Raw genomic sequence first — 12881 nt, 5'->3', positions numbered from 1 at the left:
ATTCTTTTTCTAAGAAATCATTTCTTTTCTTAAATGCAAGATTTTCAGAAGTTAATCTTTCACATTTTAAAGTTTGATCTCTATAACTAACAAACATGGTTTAAGATATCTTCTCAACTCATTAATATCATCAGTATGAAAAGCATAAGTAGTCTGAGGTACCTTTGTTTCAGCAGCTTCAGAACTGCTCTCAGCACTTTCTTTATCAGCATTTTCCATCAATGCATAGTTTTCCTCACTTTCAGAGTCTGAGGTGTCTATCCAGCTTTTCTGCTTTGTGACAAGAGCCTTGCCTTTGTCACCCTTTACCTTCTTGCAATCAGGAGATATGTGGCCTTTCTCACCACAGTTATAGCATTTAACATTGGTGTAATCTCCTCTGTCAGACTTTCCTCCTCTGCCTTCAGATCTTCTTAAATTCTTCTTATCAGAACTTATGCCTTTCCTGGAAAACTTCTTTCCCTTCCTGAACTTCTTGTATGCAATCTTTGTGATTCATTTCACCATAAGAGCAAACAGCTTCATCATCTCCTCATCACCATCAGTCTCAGGCAAGCTTCAGAATCTGAGTCATATTCACTCTCAGAACTTGATGACTCAGTATCAGACTTTATGAAAAGAGCTTTACCCTTGTCTTTCTTTGAGGAAGCTGCTTTGGGGAATTCTTCTTCAGCCTTAAGAGCAACTGTCCTTGACTTTCCTCCTTTCATCTTGCTTCTTTTTTCCATCTCCAGCTCATGAGTCTTGAGTATTCCATAGATTTTGTCAAGAGTTGTTTCATCAAGATTGTAGTTGTCTCTTATTGTCGTTGCCTTCAAATCCCAGCATTCAGGAAGAGTTAACAGGAACTTAAGGTTTGAATCTTCAAGATAATACTCTTTAACAACCAATGACAAATCATTCAAAAGTTTGAAAAATCTATCATATAAATCATTCAATGACTCATTAGTCTTTGAGTCAAAGTGTTCATACTCTTGAGTGAGTATTGTCTTCCTGTTCTTCTTAATTGTGTCAGTTCCCTGACACCTTGTTTTCAGAGCATCCATATCTCCTTAGCAGTCTTGCAGTTGATTACTCTATTTGACATTACATTATCAATGGCACTATGCAGTAAGTGTCGTACCTTAGCATCCTTAGGAATTGATGCTATGTCTTCAGCAGTATAATCACTCTTCTCCTTTGGTATGGTCTTTGCTCTTCACCTGCAACTGCAACAGCGAGCTTGGTTGGTTTGTGAGGGCCTTCCTTGATTCTATCAAGGTATTCTGGATCTGTTGCTTCCAGGAATATGGTCATCCTTACCTTCCATATGGGATATTCAGATGGTTTCAGTATGGAAACTCTGATGGTCTCATACCGACTCTGAATTTGTGTCTTTGGTGGTTCCTCAGTTTTGGTAGGCTTAGTTGGAGTTTCTGTGTCCGACATGATTGTGTTTGGATCTTTAACTGTATGTATGTTAACAGATATGCTCTGATACCAATTGTTAGGTCACAGACACACTGTAGAGGGGGTGAATACAGTGTATAGTACACTCAAATCGAACTTTAAGAACTTAAGTAACAGAAAAGAAACTTTATTGAAACAATAAACTCTGTTACAGTATGGAACTGTTACCTCTCAGTGATGAACAAATATCACGAGAGCTGCTAGGGTTAGAATGAATAATCTTCTCTAATAATGATAACACTTTTAGTGTAAACCCTATATCTGTGTTTATATACTACACAGTTACAAGATAATCGCTAATTGATATGGAATATAATTCTGCTTCCTAAAATATATCAATCAGATATCTTTTCTTCCAAGTATTCCATTCTTTACAGAATTCCTTCTTCATGCATATCTCTTCTTATGTTTATCTTGATCTTCTTTCCTTTAATCAGCTACTGTCCTTATCTGATCGTCCTTCAACAGTTAAGTTCTGATATCTATCTTCTGATGATTATCTCCTGATAACATAATTACTGATATCATTAAGTCCTGACTTCCAGTATAAGTACTGATCAACTGTTAAGTACTGATTTATCCTGTTCAAGTAAGATCTGAAAGCTAAACATAAAACATATTAGCCATGACATTATCAAATATATCTAACACTTTCCTTTGGCTTTGCCATAAAACCCTCATACTGTGAAATCAATATTCTTCTTTGGTACCTGACTTCTTCAGTTCCTTCACATAGTATCTCAATATTTTCCCATATTTGCTAGGCAGTGTCACACTTGACAATGTTGTTGTACATCACATTATCAAGTGACTTAATCAATATTAATTGCAAGCTACTATCCAGGGAGACTTTCTCATTTTCAGGGTCAGAATACTCAGAAGGATCTTTTGGAGTAAAATGAGTTGGGGTAACCATGTCTCCATCTGTATATTCCTCAACTCTAACAATAGGAATGATCAGGAACAAAATCATTTTCTTTTTCCAGAGAGTGTAGTTAGTTTTGTCAAAGGTAGGAATTTTGATGCTACTGATATTCTGTGTATTCATTCTTCCAAGATCTTAAATCTGTTTACTTTCAGATACTGCTCTGATACCACTTGTTAGGAAATGTATAACACACAGGGGGGGTGAATGTGTTTAACTGTTTCTGAGCTTTTCTTGAATGTTTATGGTTTAACAAAGTAAATTGATTCTTGTAGAGAAATGTGTTCATGCAGAATTTAAACTTGCAGAAAAATAAAGAACACAAATCCACAAAACTCACTTAATTTTATATAAATTAAGAATGTTTTGCTACAAAATTTCTAGGCTCTTTGTTGATAAAGTGCTTAGCTTCTTCTTGAGAGTGTTACAAGAAATCTGATCTAAATTGTTACAACTGACTAAGGACCAGTGTTAACTTAGTAACTTAGTTAACTGCTTGTTTACACAGTGGATAATAAAACATGCTATTAGCTTTTCTAAACTGTCACTTGTCATTTCTATTTATAGAAAAGCATATCTTCCATTTTTGGCTTAGCATATCTTTAGCATCCAATGTTCACTTTAATCTTCCTCTGTCAGTTAATCTTTGGCATTGATCTTGCACACTCTTCAAGCTGCTTTATGTAGACTTGTCAATCCAGTTGTTGGATTGTTTGTTGATTGTTTATCTTGGATATTGAACTGATCTGCAACCTTGTACTTTGAGACTGTACATCGAGATCTCCAGTTTAGGTATGTAGAACAGTTGACATCTCGGTAAGTATATAGGCTTATCGAGATCTCTAGCACTCCATGTTTAGTTTTGCTTGTAGAGGACTCCAGCTTGTCGAGATCTCTAGTCTTCACATCTACTCTTTGACTTATCGATAAGTCTTAGTTCTCTAGTGGCTTCTTGACTTATCGATATCTCAGAGTTGTCAAGTCAAAATTTACCTTGTCGATATCTCAGAGTTCTCTAGCGAATTTTGACTTATCGTTATCTCTGAGTTTTCTAATGGAACTTGACTTATCGATAACTCAGAGTTCTCTACTGAATGTAGACTTGTTGATAACTCTGAGTTCTCTAGTGAAGGAATGACTTGTCGATATTTCCAATATTCAATTTTTCAATTTAGCTTGTCGATATCTTCCTGAGTTCTCTAGTAGCTTTCCTGATATTTCGATAAGTCATTCTGGAGTTCTCGAATGACATCTCTATAATATTAAATATGTGACTTGTAGTGATCTTGACTTAGAATATTTTTCTCCAAACTGATTTATTCAACTCCAAGATTCTTCAAAATTCTTCTGAAGTATTATCTTCATGATCTTCTTCCAGATAGAATCCTTAGGCTTCATATTATTTTAGGAAAAAGACTCCACTCTGCTCCTTTGCATTTTTACAGACTTTAAGTGTTACAAGTACAAAATACAAATTAAGATAACAATACAACTTACTTAGGGTTGAGAAGATGTTTTAGTCTTCTTAAATTACAGGCATGTCTTTTACAACAAAACCTTACATTATTTTCCAAAAAATTGTAAAATGAAATTACAACAGATTACATGATAGAGCATCAAATGGAGAGGAGAAGCAACAATTTCTTCTAATTCATTTTTCAAATTGCTCAGTTTGTGTTGAGTTTATGCTTTGGAATTTTGCAGAAATGCAATAACAGCAATCTTCTCAGGAGAGAGGTGTACCTTCTCATCCATCCTATCATGTTCCAACCCTAGTTTCTCCATAATTATATCCTCTGGCTCTTCCTTCTTCTTTGTCGACATCTGATTGGTCAAAATAGACTCTTCACCCGGGGCCGCCATTCTTAAAATTCTCACCTCGTATATTACATGCACTTGTAATAGCCCTTTAATTTAAAGGGTTTGTAGATGAAATAGGGTTAGGAAATTAAATGTTTATTATAATCTTGGGCCTATGGTACATTTTGGGTCTTCATTCCTCAAAAAATTATATTCATTGGGCTTAGATATATTAATATCTTAAATTTATTTTTATTAATTATTATGTTTATTTATTTTAATAATTGAATTATTTTTAAAATTTGGTTTCTTTGAATACTTCCTTAATTAAAATAGATATCTATTGATATTTTAATAATGCTTCAATATGCTTTAATTCTCCTTTTATCTTTCTTTTATTTTTCTATTTTTCTCCATTTAAAAAAATAGGCGTTTTAAGCTAAATAAAGTAAACAAAGATAGATAGTTATTTCCATCAATACAAATACATAAATTTTAATTCAAATTTAATTTTATTTATTTTATCATACACTCGAAATTGACTACATGGATGGGTGGTTATCTTTTTTCATGTCAACATTAAGGTGACCCACATGTTTATGCACCACAAGAAAATAAGGCTAAATACAAATGTATAAATACAATTGAAGTCAAAATGAACCATTTTCGGTTGAATTTAAGGGCACGGCTATTTTTTCCTCGTTATTTTTTCGAATATGCTTCAATTCTCCTTTTATCTTTCTTTTATTTTTCTATTTTTCTCCACTTAAAAAAATAGGTACTTTAAGCTAAATAAAGGAAACTAAGATAGTTAATTCCATCAATCCAAATACATAAATTTTGATTCAAATTTAATTTTTATTTATTTTATCATAACCTCATCATTAAGTTGACCCACATGTCCATGTCCATTTAAAAACTGACCAGCATGTTGTTCTATTTTATAGCAATGGATAAATGGATGAATTTTATTTTCTCTTGTTTTTGGTTGTTATTAGCTTTTGCTTAATGCGGATCCTTTAATTATATCAACTTTCATCCATACATGTATTATAAAATTGTTAGGTTCAATATCATTTATATTTTTTTTAATTTGGTTTAATATCATTTACTTTTAACATGATTATTTGAACACAAATTTCACTTTCATTATAAAGAATATTGGCTTATTTGGGAATCAAACACTATTCATAATTTTTTATGTTAAAGAATACAAGAATTTTGTTTTGCAAAAAGTGTCTATTTTCCTCCTTATACCAACATTGGCAAGTTATCATTTTAATACTCCATTTACTAATTACATGTCCATCCACCCAAATTGACTAATTTTTTACTAAATAATAATATTTTCAGAATTATTTTTAAAATCTGAAATTTACATTTAAGAACAAACTAAATGTGACTTTTAATAACATACTAAATGTAATTTTTAATTATATTATTTCAATTATATTAAACATTTATAAATTTCACTCGTATTTGTTTTTATAAAAGACTACTTGACTTAAACAAAATTGCATGCATATTCGTATTTTATGCTATAATATTATTTATGACTCCACTCTGAATTTGAATTTGAATGTTAATATTAATCATAATATGGTGTAGTCGAATCTTAATGTCAACTTGGTTTAAAAAAATAATTCTAGATTAATCATGTAGTATTTTGTTTTGGTTTAGTAAACTTTTGGTGTATAATTATTAATATAAACATTAATTTGCTTTTTTTAGAAAAAGTCTTTAAATTATATATTCATTGAGTGACTAGTAAAATAATAAAAAGAAAACTTAAATACTTTAGCCAATTATACAACATGTTAATTAATTAATTCTCAAAATTATTTAATATACCTTTAAAATTTACATTTTAAAATTTAAAATTTCAAAGTCAAAACTTAACAAACACGATCTAGTTTCTATTGATCTTTCATATGACAAACCTTACATTATTTCCCAAAAATTGGAAAATGAAATTACAAGAGATTACACGATAGAGCATCAAATCCAGAAGGAAGTAACAATTTTTTTTAATTCCTTTTTCAAATCGCTTAGTTTCTGTTGGATTTCTGCTTTGGAATTTTGCAGAGATGCAAAATTCCTCCTCTTGTTTTTCCACACTTGTAATAGCCCTTTAAATAAGGGTCTGTAGATGAAATAGGGTTAGTAAATGAAACGTTAATTATAATTATACTAAATGAAATTGGGGTTGCTTTATTAAAAATGCAAATGAAGAGAAAGTTTTATTTTTCTCTATCATAAAGTATGCTACATTTTCATATGGAATTGCATCAAATATCAATCGATTTGTGCACATGAAGGTGAGAATGGTATCAGCTTACAGGAGCTATAGTTATGCACTGCTTAGGAGGCTGCAATCCTATTTTATAAAATTAGGGGCCTTGTTCAGAGGTACCTGCACCAAAATTATCGACTTAAGTAATCTTAAGAGGCTACACTAAAAAATTATTAAAATTATTTGTCAAATGAACATAATATTTACACATGTTTTTTTCGTTAATATTGTCCAACTTTAATTCACTTGACACATGTTACTTAGTGCTATATGGATATAAAATAGAGTGGTATATTATCGACAGTTATTTAAACAAGAATGGTAGATATATTGTTCATGATTCTTGATTGGTCATGGACCATCAAAAATTATCAAGGCTTCAAAATTTGAAAGTTGCCAAAAAAGTGAAGATTTCAATTTTTTCAAGCATTAATAAAGATGAAAAAGTATGTAGTCATTGATATATTATGTCAAACTGCACGAACAAAGTAGTAGAGCGTTTAATTTAGTAAGATTCCACCTTCTAATTTTGTTTAAGTTTTATAGAATTAGCATATATTTTTTCTTGATTTCTTACTACGTAATTGTTGTAAGGAGCATCAAATCTAAATAAATGGACAAGCCAAGTCAAAAAAGATACAAACTTGAGAAAGAATTTTATGAAGGTTTTTTAAAATGGACGAAGGAGGAGGTGTGCAGAAAAGAGAATATTTTCAATGATATATTTTTTTAATTGTATGATACATGTGTGTATTTCAGTCCTACAACATGGTCAAACTGACTTATAGATAGTAAAAGTGGACTGTATTAGTACTTGACTTCATAAAACACTACTTGACCTAAACAAATTCGACATCTTCCTATTTCATGCTATAATATTATTTATGTCTCCATTACATGTGCATCATAAATATCTGATTTGTTGCAACATCATAAGTTTTCACTCTTAATTTTTTATACCTTTTGTAGCTCCTTAATCAAATGTTGCATGTAGATATCAATATTATTCCCCGGATCATTCGGACCAGGAATAATTTTTGAGAGAATTAAGTTCTCTGATTTCAAATTCGGTCATTGGAGCCTTGGGATGAGCGAAAAATATCTCATTACTTTGTAAGGAATTTTTTAAACGTTTATTCCTTGTTACTGGCCTTGTGCCACACCTTTCACCTTTGAAAGACCATAATTTTTGCAAGAAACTTTATCTTTATTATCACCTCAATACAAGATGCAGTCATTCAGACATGCATATATCTTTTTATAGTCGAGACCGAGATCCCTGATCAAATTTTTAGCTAAATTAAAAGAGGAAGGCACATTAATATCGGAGACAACCTCTTTTAATAACAACAATATCTCTCCCAATGCGGTCTCGGTTATTCCATTTAAGCACTTCCAATGGTAAGGCCTAACGGAAAAATTTAATCACGAAAATTTCTTGCAACCTGAGTATAGGGGCTGCTTTCCATCATCAACAAGTTGATAAAATTTTCATGCATCTTCATTTGGTGCCACAACGCCGTATGTAACATCCAACATCTCATCAAGATTATCACCAAACCCAAACCAGGTATTTTGTTCGAATTCTATATTATCTATTTTATCTGGAAATAAACTAACAACATAGATTGACTAAATAAATATGGGATAAGGTCCCCTCCACATGAGGTAACTCTCCATATCAGGACCACCCCACCACAACCAATTTTCACTCTTACGACAAGGGCACTTAATTTTGTCTCCTCTGGTGAAATTGGTCATCTCTTTCTTCACATACAATTTGACTCCATCCGTATAATCTTTGGTATACTTGGGAAGATTCAACCAATTTATACATTCCTCAGTCATACTACCTACTATTCAGTATTGTACAGTTAGCCATTGGTTCTACTTCATATAAATTAAATATATTCTTTTTTAATCGTTAACTTTGTTTCATTTAGTTATAACTATGTATATACTAACTAACTAAAGATATAATTATCACGCAGGCCTAAAACAAAATTAAACTGTTTTATTTGACTAGCTGCATTTTAGGAGGGATCACACATGTTTTACCAAGCGGCACACACTCGTGTTTTGTTAAATCTCATATGATTAATAATATAGTAGCATATCATTATACAATAACATACATTCTACCATGATTTCCTAGACTATCTTAAAATCACACTAAATTTGAATTTTTAAATACTCAGATACACAACATATATCTCAAAGTACATACTAAAATTTTGAAATCATTTAAACACGGATATATGCACAAAATATCTCATATATTGTTCAACTCTCCTACCTATCAATCATGTTACATAACTTCTTAACTCGAGATCTTCATCGAAAAATGTAAAACAAATGACACGAAACATAATTTATACAAAACATCAATTCATAAGAAACATCTCAGCACGATTGTAAAAACATATAACATGCAAATAGTCAATCGAGAACATTAATTATCACAGAGAGGCAGAAATCTTAAATTTATTTCATGAATCTTAAACAATTATAATCTATATTTACTTTATGAAAAACACAATTGAATTTGTTTTAAGCAACCCCAATTTATATGCAATTAGAGACTTTTAAAAACAAAAATAAATATGTCAAGTACAAGTTACCTTATGCAATTTAAATCCCTAATTCAAAGATAAAACTAAATAAAAATTCAAAAATAAATAAAAAAAACAAACACAAAATACCCTAATTCAAAGCCACAATTTAGAAAAAATACATTTAAAAGAAACCCTAAGTCATAAACCTGATTGGAGAAGAAACCCTAAGTGAGAAACACGATTGTAGAAGAAAAAGACCCTATTATGAACAAGAAGACCCGATTGTGAACAAGAAGCACAAATTAATTGTTGACCTGATTGATTCAAACACCACCTTGTTGACCCGAGTTTAACTTAGACACCATCTTGAATCAGTTGAACTCACACACCAGTTTCGGACCAAATCGATTGTGAGAGAAGAAATTTGAGAGTGAAAGAGAGGGGGAATAAATGTGTGAGAGAGAGAGAGTGAGATTTGAGAGTAAGATACAAAGTGAAATATGAGATTTTATTAGTTTTAGGGCATAGTAAAGTTTTAATAAATTTTTAACCCGCGCCCTTGTCTTTTTTAATAAATTTTATTTATCTTTTTTAATAAATTTTATTCCCGGCTTCTGTGTCAATTAATTACCCTCCTAAAATTACAGTTTTTAGTAACACTTTATTAAGACCAACGATAACATCGTTTATAAGGTAACCCTAGATGTCTCGATTTTTCTATGGTTAGACTAAATGACAACAACAGTTATGATCATAGTTTGGCTGGTTACACTAAAAAAAATTGTTATAATAGCTCATATATTGTGTAGTGCTTATGGGCTAAGAATTAAGTAAGAATTGGATGACTTGGTGTGCAAATCTCTGTAATTGAACTTCGCAGTAGTGAATATGACTCCTTATACCAATATATTACTTAGAGACTAATTCATTCACAAGTAGTTTCTTATTAGAAAATATTTATTAGGCTGATTAATCATTTCCTTTATTAATTATAAAATTATAAAATAATTATGATTTTGGCCCAATAATTGGGTGTTTCATTGGGCCAAGTTAGGTCTAATTATTGTAATATTAATTATGTCTATAGAGTTACTGAAACTTCTATTAGGTTTTTTCAACTATTAATATGTATGTAAATAAATAATATAAAATGTTCTTTATTGTTATAAAACTAAAACACACACATACTCACCGAATGAATACCCTCATAAATTAGAAGATAAATAAAAAAATAATATAATATGTTTTGTATCATTTCTCCTCATTATTTTTTCAAATATGCTTCAATTCTCCTTTTATCTTTCTTTTATTTTTCTATTTTTCTGCACTTAAAAAATAGGTGCTTTAAGCTAAATAAAGGAAACTAAGATAGTTATTTCCATCATTCCATATACATAAATTTTGATTCAAATTTAATTTTTATTTATTTTATCATAACCTCAAAATTGACTAGGTGGATGGTTAGTTATCTTTTTTCATGTCAACATTAAGCTTACCCACATGTCCATGTCCATTTAAAAACTGACCAATATATTGTTCTATTTTATAGCAATGGGTAAATGGATGAATTTTAGTTTCTCTTATTTTTGGTTGTTATTAGCTTTTGCTTAATGCGGATCCTTTAATTATATCAACTTTCTTCCACACATGTATTATAAAATTGTTAGGTTCAATATCATTTATATTTCGTTTAATTTGGTTTAATATCATTTACTTTTAACATGATTATTTGAACACAAATTTCAGTTTCATTATAAAGAATACAAGACATGGTTTATTTGGGAATCAAACACTATTCATAATTTTTTATGTTAAAGAATACAAGAATTTTGTTTTGCAAAAAGTGTGTATTTTCCTCCTTATACCCACATTGGCAAGTTATAATTTTAATACTCCATTTACTAATTACATGTCCATCCAACCAAATTGACTAATTTTTTACTAAATAATAATAATATTTTCTGAATTATTTTTAAAATCTGAAATTTACATTTAAGAACAAACTAAATGTGATATTTAATAACATACTAAATGTAATTTTTAATTATATTATTTTAATTATATAAAACATTTATAAATTTCACTCGTATTTGTTTTTATAAAAGACTACTTGACTTAAACAAAATTGCAAGCATATTCGTATTTTATGCTATAATATTATTTATGACTCCGGTCTGAATTTGAATATGAATGTTAATATTAATCATAATATGGTGTAGTCGAATCTTAATGTTAACTTGGTTTAAAAAAATAATTCTAGATTAATCATCTAGTAATTTTTTTTGGTTTAGTAAACTTTTGGTGTATAATTATTAATATAAACATTAATTTGGTTTCTTAGAAAAAGTCTTTAAATTATATATTCATTCACTGACTAGTAAAATAATAAAATGAAAACTTAAATACTTTAGTCAATTATACAACATGTTAATTAATTTATTCTCAAAATTATTTAATATACCTTTAGAATTTACATTTTTAAATTTAAAATTTCAAAGTCAAAACTTAACAAACACATCTAGTTTCTATTGATCTTTCATATGACAAACCTTATATTATTTCCCAAAAATTGGAAAATGAAATTACAAGAGATTACACGATAGAGCATCAAATGGAGAAGGAAGTAACAATTTTTTTAAATTCCTTTTTCAAATCGCTTAGTTTCTGTTGGATTTGTGCTTTGGAATTTGCAGAGATGCAATAATAACAGCCACCTTCTCACGGAAGAGGTGTACCTTCTCATCTATCCTAATCCTATAAAGTTCCTCCTCTAGTTTTTCCACACTTGTAATAGCCCTTTAAATAAGGGTCTGTAGATGAAATAGGGTTAGTAAATGAAACTTTAATTATAATTATACTAAATGAAATTACGGTTTCTTTATTAAAAATGCAAATGAAGAGAAAGTTTTATTTTTCTCTGTCATAAAGTATGCTACATTTTCATATGGAATTGCATCAAATATCAATCGATTTGTGCACATGAAGGTGAGAATGGTATCAGCTTACAGGAACTATAGTTATGCACTGCTTAGGAGGCTGCAATCCTATTTTATAAAATTAGGGGCCTTGTTGACTTAAGTAATCTTAAGAGGCTACACTAAGAAATTATTAAAATTATTTGTCAAATGAATATAATATTTACAAATGTTTTTTTGGTTGATATTGTCCACCTTTAATTCACTTGACATATGTTAGAAATATGTGGCCAATCGAGGCTATTCAAATTAATTGAACACTTAGTGCTATATGGATGTAAAATAGAGTGGTATATTATCGACAGTTATTTGAACAAGAATGGTAGATATATTGTTCATGATTCTTGATTGGTCATGGACCATCAAAAAGGCTCCAAAATTTGAAAGTTGCCAAAAAAGTGAAGATTTCAATTTTTTCAAGCATTAATAAAGATGAAAAGGTATGTAGTCATTGATATATTATGTCAAACTGCGTGAACAAAGTAGTAGAGCGTTTAGTTTAGTAAGATTCCACCTTCTAATTTTGTTTAAGTTTTATAGAATTAGCATATATTTTTTCTTGATTTCTTACTACGTAATTGTTGTAAGGAGCATCAAATCTAAATAACTGGACAAGCCAAGTCAAAAAGATACAAACTTGAGAACGAACTTTATGAAAGTTTTTTAAAATGGACGAAGGAGGAGGTGTGCAGAAAAGAGAATATTTTCAATGATATATTTTTTTAATTGTATGATACATGTGTGTATTTCACTCCTACAACATGGTTAAATTGACTTATAGATAGTAAACGTGCACTGTATTAGTACTTGATTTCATAAAACACTACTTGACCTAAATAAATTCGGCATCTTCCTATTCCATGCTATAATATTATTTATGTCTC

The sequence above is a fragment of the Apium graveolens genome, chromosome 1 (genome assembly GCF_009905375.1).
Source record: "Apium graveolens cultivar Ventura chromosome 1, ASM990537v1, whole genome shotgun sequence".
In the NCBI taxonomy this organism is placed as follows: domain Eukaryota; kingdom Viridiplantae; phylum Streptophyta; class Magnoliopsida; order Apiales; family Apiaceae; genus Apium; species Apium graveolens.
The sequence above is the reverse complement of the archived record's forward strand: the minus strand, read 5'-3'. Positions refer to the sequence as shown.